At 37.6% G+C, this 21,872-nt stretch overlaps 1 protein-coding gene across 1 annotated transcript in view; it reads right to left on the reverse strand.

Annotated features, from left to right (window-relative positions):
- The window catches only part of LOC126373321 (zinc finger protein weckle-like), a 36,524-nt gene extending 14,866 nt beyond the window's left edge, over positions 1 to 21,658 (reverse strand). Inside the window, exon 1 of the mRNA XM_050019450.1 lies at positions 21,640 to 21,658. The gene's annotated coding sequence lies outside the window, so the exon portion shown is untranslated. The remainder of the gene's footprint in view (positions 1 to 21,639) is intronic.
- Positions 21,659 to 21,872: the final 214 nt, after the last annotated feature.

The following is a 21,872-nucleotide window of genomic DNA, read 5'->3' on the forward strand; positions in this document are numbered from 1 at the left end:
TTCTTTCTTAGCGCCTTTTACCCAAACGTGTTTATAATTACTATATTATGTAAACTAATGGAGATAAACACGTAGTCAAGAATAAGTATAGGTAGTACTACCTATTGTTGTTAATACTAATAGGTATTATCATAGTTGATCGCCTGCATTCGTGTTCCGGGGCATTCGAGTGCAAAACCAATCAATTATCGCCTTGCAGCGCTTCGGTCATCGCTCGCGGCTTTGTACCGCTATTCAGCTTCAAAAATATAACGTGTTCGGCAATGAAGGAAAATATCGCGAGGAAACCCACATTCCCGATAAATGTGTTTCGGATAGCGAATGCAATCCCGACTTGAGATTGCAAATTCGAATCCCGCAGGATTAGAATTATCAATCCCGCGAGACCCCTAAATTTTCGGGATCTCGTCTAGTTCATAAAAAAATGTAAAGTTTGGATGGTTGGAGACGATGAAAACTGCTGTTCTGTGATCATCATCATCAATTTAAGAGTCACGCTCTTGTCGGTGTAGCATTTTCCATTCCAGTCTATCAAAGGCCAATTCCTTGACTTCCCTATAAAATACGACGTTACCCTTTTCTTTAATCTGTTCCATGTAAGCTCTTCTTGGCCTTCCTCTTCATCTCTTTCCTTCTATGATGTTTTTAATAAATTCGTCGTGTCTTATTTAGGTGTCCAATCACCTTACCTCTCTTGATCTCTTGCGTGTCTTATTAGGTGTCCAATCATCTTGTTCTGTGATAGTGAGGTTAATTAAAATAAAATTCGTATATTTTTAGAAAGAAAACAAAAAGCTTTATTCTTCAATATTAATAACTAAATGATTAAGTTTTTTTTTGGAAATACCTAAGCATAATCAAACTAAAAAGTATGACTCAAGGAGATTCGCGCAATCCCGTAAATCTCGAATGGGATCTCGTCATATTATGCTTCAGGATTGATCCCAATAAATTAAACGAGATCTCACGAGATCGGGTAGGTCAGGCAGGCAGTTACTTCTGCAAGAAACTGGATCTGTCAAATCTTCAGGTTAGGTAAGCGGACTCTGTCATATATGGGGAAATGATGATAGCTCTGATATAGCTATAATATAGGTATAGCTTGGCATGAAGATTGATTTCATCGTTGAAGCCATTATAATCATTGGATCGTCACGTAAGTGCTTTCAGCTAGGCTTCCAAAGACCGCGTACATTTTTCACGTCAAAAGTAGTTAGCGCGACGAGTTATCAGATGATACACCTTGTGTATTGGAAGAGTATTGAACTCAATTGTAAAAATAAAATAGTTGTGAAAATACTTATGGTACTTGTATACGTATTGGTAACGACGAACAATATTCCTACAGTATAGAAACAGGAGACTTGGAACACAATTTATAAGCGCCTACGACACAAGCGGTGTCGTTTCGTAGGCGTATGGATCCATACTCAACGCAGGGTTGATGGAGGTGTCTGGGCTAGTAGCCAAACGATTCGATTACTGCCTTTAATACCTATTAAATTCTGTTTTGTTATAGATTTTTGTCCGGCCAAGTAGTTAATGCCATCTGCAGCAAATCTACTTACAATAATTCACATCAAAAAAAATATGTTATGGATTGTTCTTGCCAATTCCTATAATAAAAAAATGCCCGTAATATACACTTCTCATCAAAAAAATCGAAACACCTTGCAAGTTTACGTTTTGTCAGGATTATCAGAAAAATGTGTACATTTAGGAATAAATGTTAAATGTCGTTTAATAGTGAGTAATATGAGCTTATCAAATCTTAATGTTAATGTTCTAAATTTAAATGAATTTTTCATAGGTTTCGTATTTTGTTAAATGAGTCATTTTTATTCCGTATGGAGTATAAAGGAAATGGATAAAACAACACACGTAAATGAAAAAAAAAGCTAAAAAACGTTTATTTAATAACTTGTATTCCCTCCCCGAGCTCTAATTACTGCTTCCATACGGTTCTTCATCGATCGGATGAGAGTCACGATCACATGCTGTGGTATATTGTCCCATTCCTCTTGGATTGCATCTTGCAGCTGGCTAAGTGTTTCTGGGGCAGGATCTCTTGCTCGAATTCGTCTCTTTAATTCATCCCACAGATGTTCAATGGGATTCATGTCCGGGCTTCTTGCTGGCCATTCCATAATAGAGATATCGACTTCGTTAAGATAATCTCGTACGACGCCCGCGGTGTGAGCCCTAGCATTGTCGTGCATGAATATGAAGCCGTTGCCAATAAAATGTGCATAGGGCATCACATGAGGCTCGAGACACTCTTCGACGTACCGATGACAGTTTAGTGCAGGCAGACGTGGCCCAGACACGAAAGCAAGCTCTGTCTTACCGTCGGCGCTGATTCCTCCCCAAACCGTCCACGAACCGCCACCATAGCTGACCTTTTCTTCAATGCAGCATTATGCATAGCGTTCTCCGTCTCTTCTGTAGACCTTGTTCCTTCCGTCGTTACCATACAGCATAATTTTACACTCATCAGAAAAGAGAACTTTGCTCCACTGTAGGTATGACCAATTTAGGTGCTCACGTGCAAAGTTAAGGCGCGCTCTTCGATGGTCTGCAGTTAATTTCGGCCCATTTGCTGGCTTATGCGGTACCAGTCCACGATCCTTCAACCTTCTTCTAATTGTAGAGTCACTTACAGCCACCCTTCGTACAACACGAAGCCGCTGCTGCAGTTGAAAAGCGTTAAGGCGTCGATTTCTTAAAGAAGTTGTTACAATAAATCGATCATCTCGCTCAGAAGTGACCCGATTCCTGCCAGATCCTGAACGGCGCGTGAACAAACCAGTCTCCCGATAACGTTTATAGACTCTATGAACAGATGACAGGCTTAGATGCAGTCTTGCAGCCACAACACGCTGACTAAGGCCAGAATCCAGCAATGCCACAACTTGGGCGGCTTCTGTGGGCGAAGTATCCATACGTTTTAGAAAAAAAACCTTTTTTCAGACGTCCCAAAGTCACAGTATTGAAATAAAAAACAAAAAGTTTAAGGATAGGCGCCAATTTTTAGTTTTTAAACGCTAAATGTACTCCAACCCTAAACACACATTTGTCTCAAAACAGTGATTCATTTCGTTTATAAGATAAACAAATGAAATTCTAATTTTGAATTTAGAATTTTCGCTTATTACTGTAATGGCCAAACTGCCAGCTATACATTTATGTATTTTTTTTCATCGTATGAATTCTTTTTTGTGTTAAATTCGGACAGAAACAATGAAAACGGAAGTGTTTCGATTTTTTTGATGAGAAGTGTATTAACTAAACTAGGGATCACAAAATGATTTTTGTGATATTTCCCCCACCGGGATCACCTGATTGTCCGAAAGTAAGATGATCCTTCGGAAGGTACGTTAAGCCCTTGGTCCCGGTTATTTCTTACTCATGTAAGTTAGTAGTCGTTACATGAGCGATATCAGAGGCCTTTGGCGGCTCAATAGTAACCCGGACACCAGGGTTAATGGGATGGTAATCCAACTCACAACCCACACAACAGAACAGAGAGAGATTAAAAATTGCAACAAAACGCACCATCACTGTGCATTATTAACAAAACGCAACTAAATACTGCAAGTAGAGACTGTGAATTGGTGAATCTAGCAAGGCTATATCAAAAGGTAGGTAGGTAATTCGTGTAACTCCGTGATGGATACCCCTCGCTTATCGACGCTCCTCATTTGTAAGAATAAACGCTCCATAGACTACCCATTCCAGACAAGAACCTCATCTGTTTCATTAAAACACCTCATAAATAACCTGAGTTACTTTTCCCCACCATTCTGTAAGTCTTAGAATTAGGTACTACATAGCAAGGTTGCGACAGACAAGCTCTTTGGAGAAATTGATTGGCGCATCTCAATAGTTCTCAATAGACCATGTCTACGAATTATCTAGGATTTTGTCAGGGTTATTACTGAGCCATCAAAGGCCCAGACAAGTAACTCAAGATAAGTTAGCGTTTTGGCACATGTAACGACTACTTTCCTACTTAGATATTAAATAAATAGCAGCCGGGACCAACGTACATTCCGAAGCACAGACAATTAGGTGAAATGTAGGTATGTACCCAAGCAACATATTTCGTTCCTTTGAAGTTCGTTTAAGTTCCCTGTATAAAGTTTCATTAAAGTTACGCTAAGTGTGAGATAAGTACCATGTGACACGTAGTTCACTTACTGATAAGTAAGTAGTGAAGTTTGTTGAGACTTGATTCATTGAATACAACTTGCAGACGCAACCTATATGTTTATGCAATCCTTGGAAGGTGCAAAAAAATCATAGATAATGTTTAGGTGTTCTGATAGAATTTTCCCGCTACAAAAGTAGAAGGAGTAAGCATGTATTAGTCAAAATGGTCTACGCTATTGCTATCGAACAGGATGACACTATTTTGGTTACGCATTATGGATAGTCGCATTAGTGAAGTAACTACTTTTTTTACATGTATTACTGTAGTTTTGCTTCGTTCGGCCGCCTTACTACGTTAGTCTTAGTGAAAAAATCAGGAGCGCTGAGGGTTTCATTTCATAGTAACTTAAAATAAAACGTGTGTCTACGGAGGCGCAAGAAACTGGTCCAAAGTAGATCGATATTTTCTTTTTCTTCATTTTCAGATCAGGGAGAGGAGGGGAGAATCAATTTTTAATAAAATATATTTAATTGAAATTCGCTTACAGTGCTATAAGCACACATGACTAATCACGTATAATTTTATGATGGAATAATAAATGAAGTGGAAATCATATTGGCACGGCGCCCGTAAATTGCTCGTATAAATTAATCATAGCTTCAGAAATTAGGACGTGATCTGTTCCTATTTCGACAATATTAGAGGAACATTTGAATAGGACTTGACAATTATGTTACATGAGACTGAATATATAAACAGCTAATTTTAATTATGCGAGTCAGTCAAGAACGTATTAGGTATTCTCATAACTATCGGAGCTAATAGCGTTTTGAGGTGTGCGTCAAAAGTTAATAGAGGTTACGTTTGCGATACAAATATTTTTTTTTAGTGTTCATAATTGTGGGTATATATCTAATGTTTACACATTAAGGTTCTTAAGTTACCGTAGTATCTAACTTATTCTTATTTTCTCCTGAGTGACCGACATTAGGAACCTACTTACGCCTTAACTATTCGCGATAAGTACTACTACAAGTATGTACCTAGCTAGGTACCCAATGCCATGACACTCATAATCAGAAACTCAAAAATTGGTAGAGTGAAATAAGATCAGTGGTTAGATTGTAACCTAACCAACTTAGAGATCACAAAGTGATTTTTATGATCCGGGATTCGAACCCGGGGCCTCCGGATCGTGAGCCCAACGCTCAGCCACTGGACCACGGAGGCCGTGAAATATCACTGACTGGCTGACTAACGAAATCATGAAATCTTAGAAACTACAAGTGCTTTGACTCTCAAATTTTGCATGGGTTCCTTTAAAAATGTAGACTGCCCCAAAGGAGGTAAAAACGGAGGTAAAGTTTATATGAAACTTCTATGTATAGTTTTAATAGTTGCGTTTCACGCGAGCGAAGTCGCGGGTAACAGCTAACTAGTGGTTTCATATATGTAATAGTTAGTTACTCGTATAGTTTCATATATGTATTTCAGTGTATTCATACACAACTTATGGGCCCTTCGCAAAGTTTCAACATTAATGACTTTCTCCGTTCAATGTTTTGCTACGAGTACTAACAATGACCATGTAAGCTTTTTGTCCAAGGTCCTACAATCATTAATAAGCCATGCAAAAATGATTTAATACAATATAGTAATATATTAATACAATATAGTATATGTGTGGAGTGTAAACTCGCAGCAGAGCAGCGTGGTGAAATGTGGACGTATATAGACTGTTTATGTTTAAATCGAAAGATGATAAGTAAATGTACTACTTCCGATTACTACTTCCTTTGTAAGTACGTAGTCGTTATAAATGAGTCATGTCAGGGGCCTTTGGCGGCTCAATAGTAACCCTGACACCAGGGTTGATGAGGTTGGTAATTCGCCTCACAACCCACACGATAGAAGAAGAAGTAAATGTAAATAGAAATAGGATTTCAAATAACACACTAGCTTCCTATCTAGTTGTATGGCTACTTGTATGTACTTGTACAGGTGTAAGTGATAAAAATACTGAGGGAGATGATTCAGCTCATTATTCTGAGTTAATATCAAGTGGAATTTTCCATCGCAAAAGTGTAGAATTGAAAATAATTAAAAAAATACAAAAACATACATGAATTTTGCAACGGAAAATTCCAATTGATATTAACTCAGAATTATGGTCTGAATTATGGTCATGAACCGACAGAGGGATTGCGTCCTCTAACGTGATGGACTAATGTTATGGGCGATAGGCTGATCCCTTATCACCATAAGGTTCATCATATCCATCTTAGGACTTCGTATCAACAGTGGCTGCAAGTTGTCTTTGATTACTTGTGGCTCTGCCCACCCCATTTGGGATTACGGGCGTGAGTTTATGTATGTATGTATGGTCTGAATCATCCCCCTCAGTATTAGTTACGATGTCACTAACAGCCTGTATATCTATATACAGGATGTTAGTGACATCGTAACGAATAATCAGAGGGATGATTCAGACAATGATTCTGAGTTAATATCAAGTGGAATTTTCCGTCGCAACATTCATGTTATTTTTTTAGTTTTTTTAAATTATTTTCAATTCTATACTTTTGCGATGGAAAATTCCACTTGATATTAACTCAAAATAATCAGCTGAATCATCCCTCTCAGTATTCGTTACGATGACACTTACACCCCATACAAGTACATACAGTAGCCATACAAGTAGGTATGGGTGTTAGTGACACTGTAACGAATACTGCAGGGGATGATTCAGACCATGATTCTGAGTGGATATCAAGTGGAATTTCCTGTCGGAGAAGTCATGAAAATTTTAGAGCTTATTTAAATTATTTTCCGTTCCATACTTTTGCGACGGAAAATTCCACTTGATATCAACTCAGAATTATGGCCTGAATCATCTCTCAAAGTTTTCGTTACGATGTCACTAACATCCTGTATAGCGGTCAAAAACAGCACTCCCTTTAACTTCGCCGCAGTCGAGCAGAAATAAATAATGATACTGAATGATGTTTAGTAAGTTTTGTAACTTGTTTGCTATTAAAGAGTTTGTGAAACTGTTACCCAGTCTTAATTCGCTTGTAATGTGCCGTCAAGTACCGGAATAGCTTTTAATCGTGTTTAGCTTCTTCAAAGAAAGAAAGTAGTGAGGTCTCTTGGAGCCACATCAAAGAGATGTTTAAATAGAGTTTGCGCGGACGAGGCGACGGACAAGTATTAGTTCCATAAAACTTTGAGTGTTGGCGTTGAAAACCTGTTAACAAGGAATAAAGCTAAAGTATGCCATCCAAGGCAATTATAACCTACTTAAATCACGTAAAAACCCTCATTATATAGATGATGGACTGATCACCTATCACGAAAATTCCCAATAAAAAAATCGGATGGAATGCCCATCTAAAAGACGGACAGGAAGTGCAAAATAACGGGTACATAAATAATAAATGTATATAGAAGTACCAAAACAGTGTCAAAAAAGTTACAATATTGAATCTTAATTTTTGATGTAGGTAAATAAACATAGCATACCATTCGCCCGTACCGCCGAAGGGGTAGTTAGAGGTGTATTATACAATACACCCACTTCTCGCCAGCCATGTTTAAGTCCCATGTAATAGGGGCGTTAATAGCCAAGCCAGTACAAATCCGGGTATAAAATATATTTTTAAATGTTTTTTTTTCTTTCAAAATGTTTAGAAATGTTGACATATGCCTCTGTATTAGAAGCTTTATGTTTTAACCAAGGTTTAAAGTAAGAAATAAGTATTTTTATTTAAAATATCTAACATAGTACCTAGATTCTAGTTTTAAGAGAAGCATTTCGGAAAAAAAATTTTTAAATGTGGAAAACGCGTTTTAACTGTAACACTTATACTTGTATTTAATGTTATTTGTAGGTATAACGTAATCATATTTACGAGTACTGTCGGTATATTTGATTTAAATTAAAATAGGATAACTCATACGTAACCAAAACAGTGTGATCTGATTACCCGCTCCCCTCAGAATGGTTCAATTTGTATTGTATAGTTGATTAGAAAATTGAATTTAAGTAACTCTTGTTAGTCGAATAAAATGTAGCACGTGAATTGTGAAAAATACATTTTGGGTATTTCATTGAAATTGAAATAGTTTTCAGTAAATTGTTTCATAGTCAGCAATTAGCCCGCACTATTTAGGCTCCTCGCCCACGGCGAGTTTTTATCGTCCTCATTTTATGTCCTGTAGAGGGCGCCATATTGAAATTAGCGTGACGTCACATAGACCGGATAATAATTAAGACGCATAGAGACACCTCGGAGGATGTAGACTCTGGTCTTAGTAATGAGCCATACTGCTCATTTGAAAGGTTTTTTGATGTAGATTAATTGCCTCCATGGGGGCTCTTCTGGAAGAGCTGTACTGCGGCACGATGGGTGGAGGTGGAAGCTCAGAGTCACAATGAAAGCAGGCGTCCAACAGTAAACAGTTAATTGTAGAATTGGCACTTCACAAAGTCACAGTTAAGAATAGATTAAGGTCAATGTGGGGAAGACCGTCTGGGGTAAAATATCGTCTAGTGCCTTATATTTAGACTTATATACATATCCAAGTAAATTATCTATCATACCCGATCATATGACCTGGTCTACAAATAATATCTTCTTCAATAAATCCAGTCAAACTCATATTTTACAACAGTATGCCGGTCTTCCCAACATTGACCTTATAACGAAAATAAGATGCAACGAACACGTAGAACACAGTTAAAAATAGTGGATACGCCACACTTAAACAGTATAGATGTTACTCTTATCAAGGTCGCGGATGTAATGCGTCACTGCTGAATAAAACGAATTGTGGAATAAAAGAGAATTTTGAAATTAAAAATGATTGGTGGTAAAAAGGAGAGGCCAGTATGTGCAGAGTTTGCACTCTGCCACTTTACGAAAATCCCAATTTGATTGTCTTTGAAATGTATTGTACTCGTATCTGTAGGTAAAACAGTGGTCATAAGCTACGAGTGTCAAACACTAATAAGTAAGTAGTATCTATGTAGATACAATGGTGCTAATTCTTACAGACGCCATCTAATTTTATTTTAATTTATAATGTCATTTTCTTATCCGTTGAAAAAGAAAGGGACGGGTAATCAACAACCATAGAATTTATGGAATACACGTCAATTTTAAGCAGAAATCTAAAACAACCGTCTAAAAATTTTACATCGGCCAATAACATAACAGAATTAAGTAGACAGCACGTCAAACGGAATGCGTACCAGCGAGATGCCTATTTTATTCGCACGGGTTATTCATTCATTTTAAAATTAACTTGTTTACAATCATCTGTCCCTTTTCTTTTCGGCGGATAAGAAAACGACGGGTATAACTAAAAATAAAATTAGGAGGTGTCTGCAGGAATCGGGACCAATATGTAGATAGATATACCTATAGATAAAATAGGTACAACTTACTCGTGTTAGTTCTGACCGACCATCCCTAATTGAGGTCGTCTAGTAAAAGAGAAAATTGTATGCGACTGAGCCTAGTTGATCCGATTAGCCGCTTCAATGACTAGCTTAATTTGGTACATGGTATATTCCTGAAGATTTTGTCACACGTTTCATACTTCAGGTCAAAGAAAATCTGGAAGTAAAGAAAATCTGATGCTTTTCAGCCGTGTATGGTGTCATTAAAGTAGACTCGAAATAAGTTGAGTATTAAAAACCTAGTCAGCTTCTGCGTCTTCAATATGCTCGGAATGACAGTGTTGTAAAATCTTAAGTTTTATTTCACTGTTTTAAACAATCTCCATTTTAAGCGACTGGTTTTCCGCTCGCGAATTGATCAGCGTGTACTTGGTTTATCGCGCGCGGCATATTTTTTTCTACCCCCGTTTTCAACACTTTAGGGATTTTTGATATAAAAACTATTCTACGTTCTTTCCTGGGTCTCAATCTATCTCCATACCAGAGAGTTACTTACGCATTTATAAAATTACGTAAGTATGGGTACAATAATAAAAACACAAATAAATGAATCTGCATTATAATCTTATGTAATTATCTAGTCTGTGTGTATGTGGGTTACTGTCGTGAGCTTATGTTGTTATCATCACTGCACTGTGCAATTTTCCATCAGAGCAGTGTGGTGTTATTATGTATCTCTGGTTGTGTGCAAGCTGTTTATTATGTGTATGGGTAGTTTATGGGTATTACTATCAAAAGTATGTATATAGCCAAAAATTTCCGGGAATCGGTACTATGACTAAAAATTCTCGGGAATTGGTACCTTGATTACTAGAATTCAGAATGGTAGTAATTTTTCTGCGTACACACAACGTTGAACCTAAAGGTCATCTGACAACTACTGTGTTTACAATAATAAGAATTACCTACGATAGTATAATAGTGTTGTACTTATTTGCTTCTACAAGACATATAAGAAGAGGCTCGGGGAGATTTCCATGTAAAGTTATAATGTTATGGGAGGATATTGCAATTTTACGTCGTTTTCTGCATCTACCACGTACATTGAAATAGCTTTTAGTCGCGGCTAGCACCAAAGTGTATCCAATGTAATAATGTATTTATATATGAAAATTCTGGCAAAAAAGTGTAGTGCGCGGGCGATACTCTTACCTACTAATGGTTGGGACGATCTTGCAGGTACTCATATGAATACATTCTATGCTATATTTGTATTGTTAGTCCAGCAGAAAACGACTTCTTATAAATAATTGCGTATTATCTCGCTGCGCTTACTGTGGTTGGATCTTACAAGTGCCTAAGCTAGCTCTGGGCCGGTTTAGAAACTGTACCACTAAGTGGTTTGCGTCCCATAGGCGTGTTAACCTCGACACTATCGATTCGACACAGACAGATACAACTCATGCCCGCAAATCTCCCCGCCCTTCAGGGTGAGCAGACCGTTAGTCATCGTTTGGCACCGACTCCAAAAATAATTGATTATTGTAAATAGGTATTTAAATTAGAAACTTATCATCATACTTATTATGTAACTGTAAAATTGTTAGCTTTTTAGTTTCTCTGTATTTTTCTAATGCTTTTTTGTGTTTGTTTTGTAGTTAATGTTTTTAAGGCGTTTTTTTTATTTTTAAGCGTTAATTTATTTTTTTGCTTTTTAGCGGTTCCTATTTAAATAAATAAAAACGTAGCTAGGCTGTATTCTAGGTGATAGGACGACCTACAAGCATGACCAAAAAGTTCGTAAGTGCTTCGCGATAGTGTATTAAAAGGTTGACTTGTGCATTAAAATCTGTGGGTCCAAAACTCAAAAATCGGCTATCATTCAAGGAGATCCCTCCATATAATAGAAACGCTAAAAACCTTGGTATGATCGGCTATTTATCAAAAAAATTCTTTTATATGTTTGTAGCAGTATCTTACGATAGGTACTGATAAAATTGCAGCGTAACACATAAAATATACATTGCCGGTAAAGTGGCTATGGAATTTGAGAAGCAGTAGAGCTATCGTAGTTATCTGTTTGCAGCGGTAGTAGTAAAGAGAGAAGGGTTGAACCGGCGACAGCGGTTCTCATATAAAATGCACGTTAGGGCCTTTCCAACCTCTTTCTTCAATTTCGTGATAATGATGATTTCGGGTTTCCACTATATTTTATCTTTACTTCGGCCAACCTGTATGCGGAGTCTATTTAAAGATTCCAGGTCGGCCTGGTCAGCTCAAAACCCGGAAAATGCTGTCTGAGTGGCAAAATACTGGGCTGAAAAAATCTGAATGCCATCGAAACGACAAGGAGAAGACTATATTTTATTCTTCGCGTACGAACGCGACATAAATGACTGTCATATCTTGAAGCACTAGGCGGTTCTCATCAAGGGAATGAGACTCTACGTAGTTTTTAAGGTGCGTACAGGCAAACTTAAATTTAGGAGCGAACGGATTCCGAGCATAGTAACTACTTCTATTAATTTGGATGTAATTATTAAACAACATATGATAATCAATTCGATATATCTTCGATGATGAATTCGATGGGTCTTTCAATGCGTCTTATCCGGGCTTCGGGGGATGCAAGGGATGGAAGTTATTTTTGTCAAAGAATGAGTCTGGCGATTCAGAGAGGCAATGCTGCCAGCCTGTTGGTCACCTTGTCTTGATATGACGCATTGGAGGAGGTGTTTTATTTATAAGTTAATGTGTACGTTATTTGTCCAATAAATCACTTACTTATATTATTCGATATATTATTATTTATTTACCTTACCTATATTAGAGGTATAATATGTAAAACCAAGTATTGACCTCAGGAAAAATACTCTACGTATCTCGGAATTCCAAGCGGGATATCATAGGTTTTAAACAGAATTTGGTCCCTATTTGTGTGCCAATTCCAAGTAATCCAGTATTAAATTGCGTTGAAGTAAATCCCTCACTCGCTCGCTGTAAGTGGTTTGTGCTCGACGACTCAGGGCATTCGTAATTGTACTCTATACGGTAAACGACTAGATAAGGTACATGACAATTCTTAAATGCTGAATAGGATTTGTATGTATAAGTGTGTGTAGGAATGTGAATTTCCGTAACCGGAGGACTAACGACTGTACACGACACGACAGTCAGATTAGACATTCACAATAGGCTTTTATAGAATGGGGCCTTAGCCAAGTTGGAAAAGAGTATGACAATCGACAGTGACATTGATAAAAATGTATGGGATTGAATCCAATATACAGAGTGTTAGTGACATCGTAACGAATATTGAGGGGGATGAGTTACTATCGAGTGAAATTTTCCTTCATAAATTCATGATTTTTTGTCTTATGATTATTTTTACGTAATTTTAAATTATTTTCAATTCTATTACTTTTGCGATGGAAATTTCTACTTGATATTAACTCAGAATAATGAGCTGAATCTTCCCTCTCAGTATTCGTTACGATGTCACTTACATCCCGCATAAGTACGTACAGGTCATACAAACTCACATAATATACCTCCAAAAAATGCATGAGTGAGAGTTTCCTCACGATGTTTTCCTTCACCGCTGAGCACTTGATAACAATTTATGATCCAAACATGAATTCGAAAACAAATTCGACAATCATTGGTTTAGGCCTGTGCTGGATTCGAACCTGCGACCTCAAAGTGAGAGGCAAGCGTTCCACCAACTAGGCTACCACGGCTCCAATACAATATTTTTTACCCACGATGCATATCGACTAGCGTACACTGAGTATCTCTGACTCCGCAAATTGGTTTGTGTACGGTGACATACGACATCCGTAATTGCTGTCTCGACGTTACCCCGTTACCGCCTATTAGATCACTTTATGCTGGCTGAATTTTACTCTAAGATTGCCTCGTGTATTCTGTTTGTTTGGTCCACAGGGGGAACAAAGAGGAGGAGAGAGTACAATTTACAATTTAAATTAATCAGTAATAGTATTCATTACAGTTTTATGAAAAACAATCTTTGACAATAGATAAGTTAAAATTATTACACATATCTATTTTTAAATTTGGAAAATAAAAGATACAATGTATAAAATTAGAAATTTAATACCTACTAAAACAGAGGGTTGTAAATAAACCTTATTAATAGCGAAAACAAATTGTATAACTTGTGTTCGAAACCCACATTTCCTAAAGTTAGCAACCCCTTAAAATGTCCACTTAAGTATTTGAAAGGATCAAAACAAACTTCTAAAAGCGATCTTAATTTCGTCTCTTTAGATTTAAATCAAGCAAACTTTCAACGGTCGTCGCAGATGTAGCGCGTAGTCTGCATCTCGTAGCGGCGTAGCACCCGAGGAGCTCACTCAGTGCTACGACCGTCACTGCTTGCGGGCGCGCGCTACGTAGCGGTGACGTCACATAACTTTCCTCCCGTGTCGTTAACCATCTTTACGAAAGTTATAAAAAATATATTACTTAAATAAAATAGTACCTACTTACATTTTTTTTCTAATGTTATGATTTGTTTGGTGATATAATATTTTATTTTTGAGAAAATTCGGAATGAGCCGCCAGAAAAGTTATGTTGAATTAAAGTTTATGGGGTAAAGTATATGGTGTATAACGTGTTATGAGGGTTGGGTCTATAGTGAATGATCGCCTGTGCCCTGTGTCCAATATGATATCGCCGTCTTTTACGCGACAGTTGCTCTGGATGACTGCGACATTATTCATAAAAGGTAAGCGATAATTTTAACAGCCTATCGTTGAATATTTATGTTTAAAAACGTTGGGAAAATGTATCGAGATAATAATAGGTATAATAAACTATTGAAGCTGTTTGTCGTTGAACAAAGCAGTGATAAATTATCGCCGGTCTCTTGATAAATTTAGTTAGTGTAAAATTTGTAGAGGTATTTTTTTTCGCACAAATCTATAGGCAAGTGTTTTTGTAATAGTTTCGTGTTCTGACTTAAGTCTCTAAAACATAATTGAAAACTGTTATTCGATTCCGTCAGATCAATACGAGTACTTTTGAATGCCCGGTGTGATATAAAAAAATGAAATCTTAATAAACGTAGACAAGGGCCGCTAATCGTTCTCGGTTTAATTTTCACTGTTGTTTTTTATTTTTCGCTGTTGTTCGGGGCCGTATCGCTTGTTTTTGGAAATATTGCGAAAATCGAACACCTAGTATCCTGAAGGCTATCTGTGAAGATCTACCTAGGTCAATATTTAGACATTGGTTGAAGGTCCATCTGAGCTCGAACCAAAAATAACTTTTAAGTAACCACTTGAAATGAAATGAAAATTTATTGTTATAAATGTGATAGAAATTTTATTATTATTACTTGTATGTCGTTTCCATATCTCGAGCCTATGGAGTCCCGGACTTTACGAAAGCGTGCGTGGGGCCGAAGCCAACTAACACGTAGAGAATTTAATCCAAATAATATAATCCCCTTGAGACAATTTAATCTAAATGTTGTGTGACACCAACCGGCGATTATCCCTGTATGCACCATGGGAGTGCACCCAAAGAAAATCCCCTATTATTAATAGTAAGCCCAATCTCATTGAGAGAGAGAGAGAGAGAGGGAGAGAGAGAGAGAGAGAGAAAACGTTTATTCAAACAAACAGCACACGCGACACATTGTGTGACATTGGTACACGCGACGCAACCACGGTCACGCCACCAACAAAATGTACCAACGCTATGGTGCCTGGTGTGATGAGGCCTTTAAGGTTGATCAAGAGATTATATTGATATCACGTGCAATTTGTTTACTACCGAAGATACGACGTGATCAGTTTGATTAATTCCGTTGACGTGTCTCGGAAGATAAGCAGCAACTAACATTCTTTCATTGTATCTATTTACTTTCAATTATTTGCATTTAAGATTACAAGTAACATTTTAATCGACATAATCTGGAAAAATCTGGAAAAATATACCATAATAAATTATCTATTAATCAGTTATTCAGTCGTTTATCTAATAAGTTACTAAGTTATATCGTTGGTCTAACAATATTAATATTATTATTACATTTTAAGAGTTGCCTGTAAGAAGTTTCTTATTAGCAATAACGTTTTCTACTTATTTTTTGGGTATTGCTTTTTTATGCTGCAGGTTGGCTTTTGATTGTTTGTGGTTCTACCTATTCTATTATAATAATGGTGCTAATTCCTGTAAACACAATCTTATTTTATTTTAAGTTATATCTGTCATTTTCTTATCCGCCGAAAAGGAAAGGGACGGGTAATCGACAAGCATAAAATTTATGAAATACACGTCAATTTTAAGCACAAATCTAAAACAACCATTACAATTTTTGCATCGGCTAATAACACGACATAATTAAGTTGACAGCGACGTCAAACTGTTTGCATACCAGCGAGATACCTTTTTGATTCGCCCGGGTTATTCATTCATTTACTTATTCTTCTTAAAATTAAGAGCTGTCAATCATCCGCCCCTTTCGCTTTTGGCGGATAAGAAAATGATAGGTAAGTACTTATAACTTAAAGTAAAATTAGAAGGTGTGTGCAGGATTCGGGGCCAATATCCTATTATTTAATTTCGGGTATGACTCTTGTATGTGTGTAATGTTTTGGTGTGGTACAAAAGGATCATTTTGCTGTATATGTGTTAAAATTAGAGGTTCCAGACAATAAGTGTTCACTGCTATCAATTCACAGCGGTGTCAGAACAAAATAGGCTCGAATTAACAAACATTTGCCAAACTCGGTTTGGAAACAATCAGTCAAGCGGACACGTCACGTTTGCAGCCTTTATATTATCATCACTAGCCCATTACTACGTCCCCACTGCTGGAGCACGGGCCTTCCCTATGGATGGATAGGGAGATCGGGCCTAAAACCACCACGCGGGCCCAGTGCGGATTGGTGGTTATTAACGACTGCTAATGCAGCCGGGACCGATGGCTTAACGTGCCTTCCAAAGCACGGAGGAGCTCGAGATGAAAATTTTTTTTGTGGTCACCCATCCTATGACCGGGCTTTGCGAATGTTGCTTAACTTCAACAATCGCAGACCGAGCGCGTTTACCGCTGCGCCACCGAGCTCCTCAGCAGCCTGTATATACAACTCATTAATATTAATGGCGTTATATTATTTGCAGTTTCAAACGCTAGAAATAATAGGGTATAATATAATATAATCTTCTCCCCAGGCCATTATCCCATGCTCACAGGGTTCGCCCACCTACCCTGAAGATTGATAGGTTTGGTGTTTTTTACAGGGAAACGACTATGACTGTCCTTATCCTCCAACCCGCAAAGGGAAAACCAGCATATACAGGTTAGCTCAGACACACCTCTGAATCGCATTTCCGAGAATGTGTTTCCTCATGATGCGATGTTTTCCTTCACCGCTGGCTGAGCACGTGATACTCAATTATAACCCAATCATTAATTCGTTAATCATTGATTTAGGTCCGTGTTAGAAATACGGTAAAATATAATGTGTTCTACTAAAATTCAGAAATACCTAAACTATAAAGTCACTTGTATATCCGGGGATACATCTTGATTTTTGCCGATTAGTCTTCTTGGAAAGTAGGAACAACGCAGATTATAACATTTACAACTGCATGCAAATCCTTTAGTGGTTTTCGCGATAATTTAGAGACATTTTTTTAAAATTGTTAGCCAATGTGCGGCCGCAAAGGTCCAAATGATAGAGAAAGCATGAGGATTCACGATGATATGAGGATCGTCACATCCATCTTAGGATTTGGTTTCTGCGTTTTAGGAACATGCCGCTCAGTGATGGGTGTATACAATAATAAAAGTTCCTTTTTTCTTTCTAACCACCATTCCATTTGTTAAGTCGTGTTCTGCGCAGAATAAGTTATATCGATGGCTGCGAACAATAAACGAAGCGAATGCTATGCTGTGGATATACGTCTCGTGCATCGGGCGCTGAACGTTAAAAGAGGATAATTTCTGTACATCCGCGAAACGGAGAAAAATGTATTCGATTTGTATGAAATGAAGGAAAATCAGGTTATCATAATAGGCTGTACGTGTATTTTACGTTCAAAACCAATGGTATTTTATATTTAGGTAGAAACATAGAGGTATTATTTCTTTTTATGTGCAATTTGATAGATTATTTGCATAACTTATTTATCGGCCGTCTGTCGGTTGGTTGAAATATATAGTGAAGAAGATAGTTTTATAAATATGATGGATCATGGGATGGGTATATACCTGGAAATATACCAGGAAATCCTGAAGGCCCCCACTGTTGCCCCCAGTGCTTCGCTGGTGGATGTCGGGAAAAAAAAAGTTTTACTGTCTACTATGGGCAGCCAATACATTATTTGTACATATTTTATGTGTAGCATACATTATTTTCTATTAGACTGTCGTTTTTCGTAATCATTCGAACCTGGCTAAGGCCTCAAATGCCTTCAAATGAGATACCGTATCTGTACAGTCATGAGCAATATCATGTACCTACCCACTTTAGAACCCTGTCGCACTATCAGATTTTGACATTTAATGTGACTTGCGGTTTAATTTGTCAAGAAAGTTAATAAGACATGGTTTCAAAGTGTATAAATGTTAGTACTCATGACCGTACAACATGCTGGCTGTCGACATTAGTCAGGAGTGCAATATAAATAAATTTAAGTAGTAAATCTTTGTTTAAACATCTTATGTAAAACATCTCTTAGCTATAAATTAACTAACAAAACATCATCATCATAAACAGCCTATATACGTCCCACTGCTGGGCACAGGTCTCCCCTCAATCAACCGGAGGGTGTATGGAGCATACTCCACCACGCTGCTCCACTGCGGGTTGGTGGAGGTGTTTTTACGGCTAATAGCCGGGACCAACGGCTTAACGTGCCCTCCGAAGCACGGAATCATCTTACTTTTTCGGACAATCAGGTGATTCAAGCCTGAAAAGTCCTTACCAAACAAAGGACAGTCTCACAAAGTGATTTCGACAATGGGGACATTGGTCCCCATCGGGAATCGAACCCGGACCTCCAGATCATGAGCCTAACGCTCTAACCACTAGACCACGGAGGCTGTTGGACCACGGAGGCTGTTCTAATAATAATACTTAAATAAAAATTATAATAGGCCCGAGATATGGAAACGACATACAGACATAATATAATTAATAATATGTGTTTAAAATATACGTATAATATCTTTACGCGAACTCCACTCCCACAGAAAAACCGAGGAATTGGTTTTGTGGGGTTTTTATTGTACTTACTTACCAATATTTTTGTATTCTTATGAAAAATAAACATTTTACTTACTTAAAAGGATTTCGTATCAAAATTGGCAAGTTGTCTTCAGAGGGTCTATAAAGGCCTATTTAAGCAATTCATCTAAAAAAAGCAATTTTGCTATTTTAAAGTTGATATTCATATTGCGTAAAACGTAGTGAATTATATTCTCTTTGATATTGCGCACTTATGTCAAATTGCAATATTTATTGCTTTTTTAGACGAGTTATTTCCAATGTGATATTTTTAGACCCTCGAATTGTTTGTGGGTTTGTCAATCATATAAGGGATTAATGACGTGAATTTATGTTATACAGACTTACCTACCTAAGTACGAGTAGAATAAATATAGAATACAATATACAATACAAAAGCGCTTTATTGCACATATAAACACAACACTAAAAACAATTACAAATGTGACAGGAGAAGTACAATCGGCCTTATTGCTAAATAGAAATTTCTTCCAGGCAACCTTAGGGTGAATGAACTTGCTACATATTGGAGTCGGGAACGGTGTGAATATCAAAGAAAAGTTTAAACCAAACCAAAAACCAAAGCTTCGTAAATCTTGAATGAGCAGTTTTAATTACTCCGTTAAGTACTGAGATTGAATACGATTAATCTGAGATAAACTATGAGACTTGGAATATCCAATCATCTTTATTAGACCTATTATCTCCAAGTTTTGGGCCAAAAAACCATGGATAATCCCATGGATTACTCAGACTTACAGGATTAATATAGGTTTAGATAGAGATTTTGTGAGATGGCAACTACACTAGGCAACTTCAAAGCTAAAAATTACATAAATATAAGCTCCCGGCCATATTCCCAATTGGGGTTGTTGGAGCATTAATATGTATAGACTTTGGTACCATTTCACATTAACTTATTTGACAAATTGAACTGTCACATCACTAATTTAAGAGCCACGCCGACAAGAGTCGGTGTAGCATTCTCCAGGCTACTTTTAGGAAAAAATAAATCAGCAGTTTCCCTCTTTCCTTCTGCCCCGCATTACTCTGTCTGACGCGAGTGGGATAGCGCCCAGAGTAGTCTATTTCAAAGCCGTACTAGAACTCCTGTCCTCCGCCTCTGAATAGTGCTGACAGTTACTGCTGCTCTCTGTCAGTTTTCAGGTTACAGTCCCTGTAACTCGCCTCTTCCGTCCTGCATTGGCAAGGGTTCTACGTTATACCCCGTAGGTCTGGGTAATTGAACTGTAAGTCACAATAAATGTCAAATATGTTAGTACGACAGGGTTCTAAGGGGAGTACCTATATAATACTGCTCATGACTGTACATCATCGCATGATGAATGAAGTACCCGTGTTTCACCTAGTTATATTAGACCAATGTGATAGGTGATAAACGGTTATGAAGTCATTGTAACTTCTAAAACAGAGAAAGACAGACAATGTGTTCCTTATCAATGTAAACAGTTCCAGAAAACACCACCTTTACAAGTAAATTGCAACCAAACTTTGTATTGGAGCCTTAATGGCGCACATTGCCGTAATATAATGAGGTGGTAAATGATCCTTAAGAACAAACAATAGCTCAGAGCTTATCCCCGTTTCCCTAAACTTACATTTAAATGTACTTTAGTAAATGTACTAAACTCCTAGATCATAAAATCGAATATTCTCATAAGATTGCGGCTCGAAATGGGACAAATATTTTGTCTAATGAAAGTTTTGATGGCGTCGCTCAGGATATTACAGGGTGTATTACTAATAGGAATTTGTACCGTAGCCTAGGTATAGCATATCCGTGACACCTCTGAGACAACAAATGAGAAAGTCACCCTTATCACCAAGTATACCAGCGAGCAGTAGCTCAACAAAATTGGATATATTTCTGACAAAACATTGACTTGTAAAGTTTAACTAACAGTCGAGAAAGCAAGCAATCACTATGTTGTAATAGCCAGATTATTCGACCATCAAACCAAAGAACCTGGGTTCAGTTACCGGTCGAGTTATAGAAAAGGTTTATTTTGAAGCTGGAGATTTTGCAGGAGGGATTTATAGTGATCGCCTCCTTATGCTATAGTTCATCTCTAAGCTCTCAGGTCCCCGATACCGACCCCGTCGGCGTGGTCGACGATTTCCCTCATTCAGCGCTTATCGCTATCGACCCACTAGGGTCGATTAATTCTTTCAAATATTTTTCCTCTCAGACGACGCCCTGAGCCGAGGTTCGCGCCCAACTGGGCACCCTCAGGCCTGTTGTCTTAAACGTTGTACCGGGTGAGAGCCTTCAGCGCTCCCCATCTGTCCGGCCAAGTAGTTAATGCCATCTGCGGCAAATCTACAATAAGTCACGTCAAAAAAAAAATAATCTCTAAGCTCTACATTATCTATATTATGTAGTGTAGTATTTGCTTAGGGGTGTGAAGTTTGAGCGCCTCTGAAATCATTAAATCACGGATACATATATAAGATCACGCCTATTTCGCGTTAGGGTAGGCAGAGACCGGAGAAAATCCAAGATCTCTAAGGATGACGCAACGTTTGCTCGTCAGGGCAGGGACCGCACTATCCTAGTTTTACTACTTTTTAATTGCTAGTCGGGGTGTTTGTTCATCAAATGAATGAATAAGAATGCTCAGGTCGTCACATCTCAGTATATTTATAAATTAGTTTTACACTGCCTGTATATACTGCGAGCCTCGATTGTTCTCTGTTACGGACCTAATAAACTTCGCTAAGCTTTGTACAAAGGGCTACAATGATTTTATTGCGTACGACTCCGTGTTCGCGTAAAGAAAACAATTAGACTTACCGACGACAGAGTTTATGAGTGTCCCTTTACGCAATTAACGCTTTTATGCAGACAAGAGGATTGTGTAAATACTATTGTCTGTTTTATTACCGTTGCCTTGTGGTAGAATGAGTGCCTTATAAAATTAACATGTACAGCTACTTATAAGGTATGTGGTAAAAGTAAAAAATCATCTCCCTAGCATTACCCCGTTTTTCACAGGGTCCGCTTACCTAATCTGAAGATTGACAGTT

The sequence above is a fragment of the Pectinophora gossypiella genome, chromosome 2, assembly GCF_024362695.1.
Source record: "Pectinophora gossypiella chromosome 2, ilPecGoss1.1, whole genome shotgun sequence".
In the NCBI taxonomy this organism is placed as follows: Eukaryota; Metazoa; Arthropoda; class Insecta; order Lepidoptera; family Gelechiidae; genus Pectinophora; species Pectinophora gossypiella.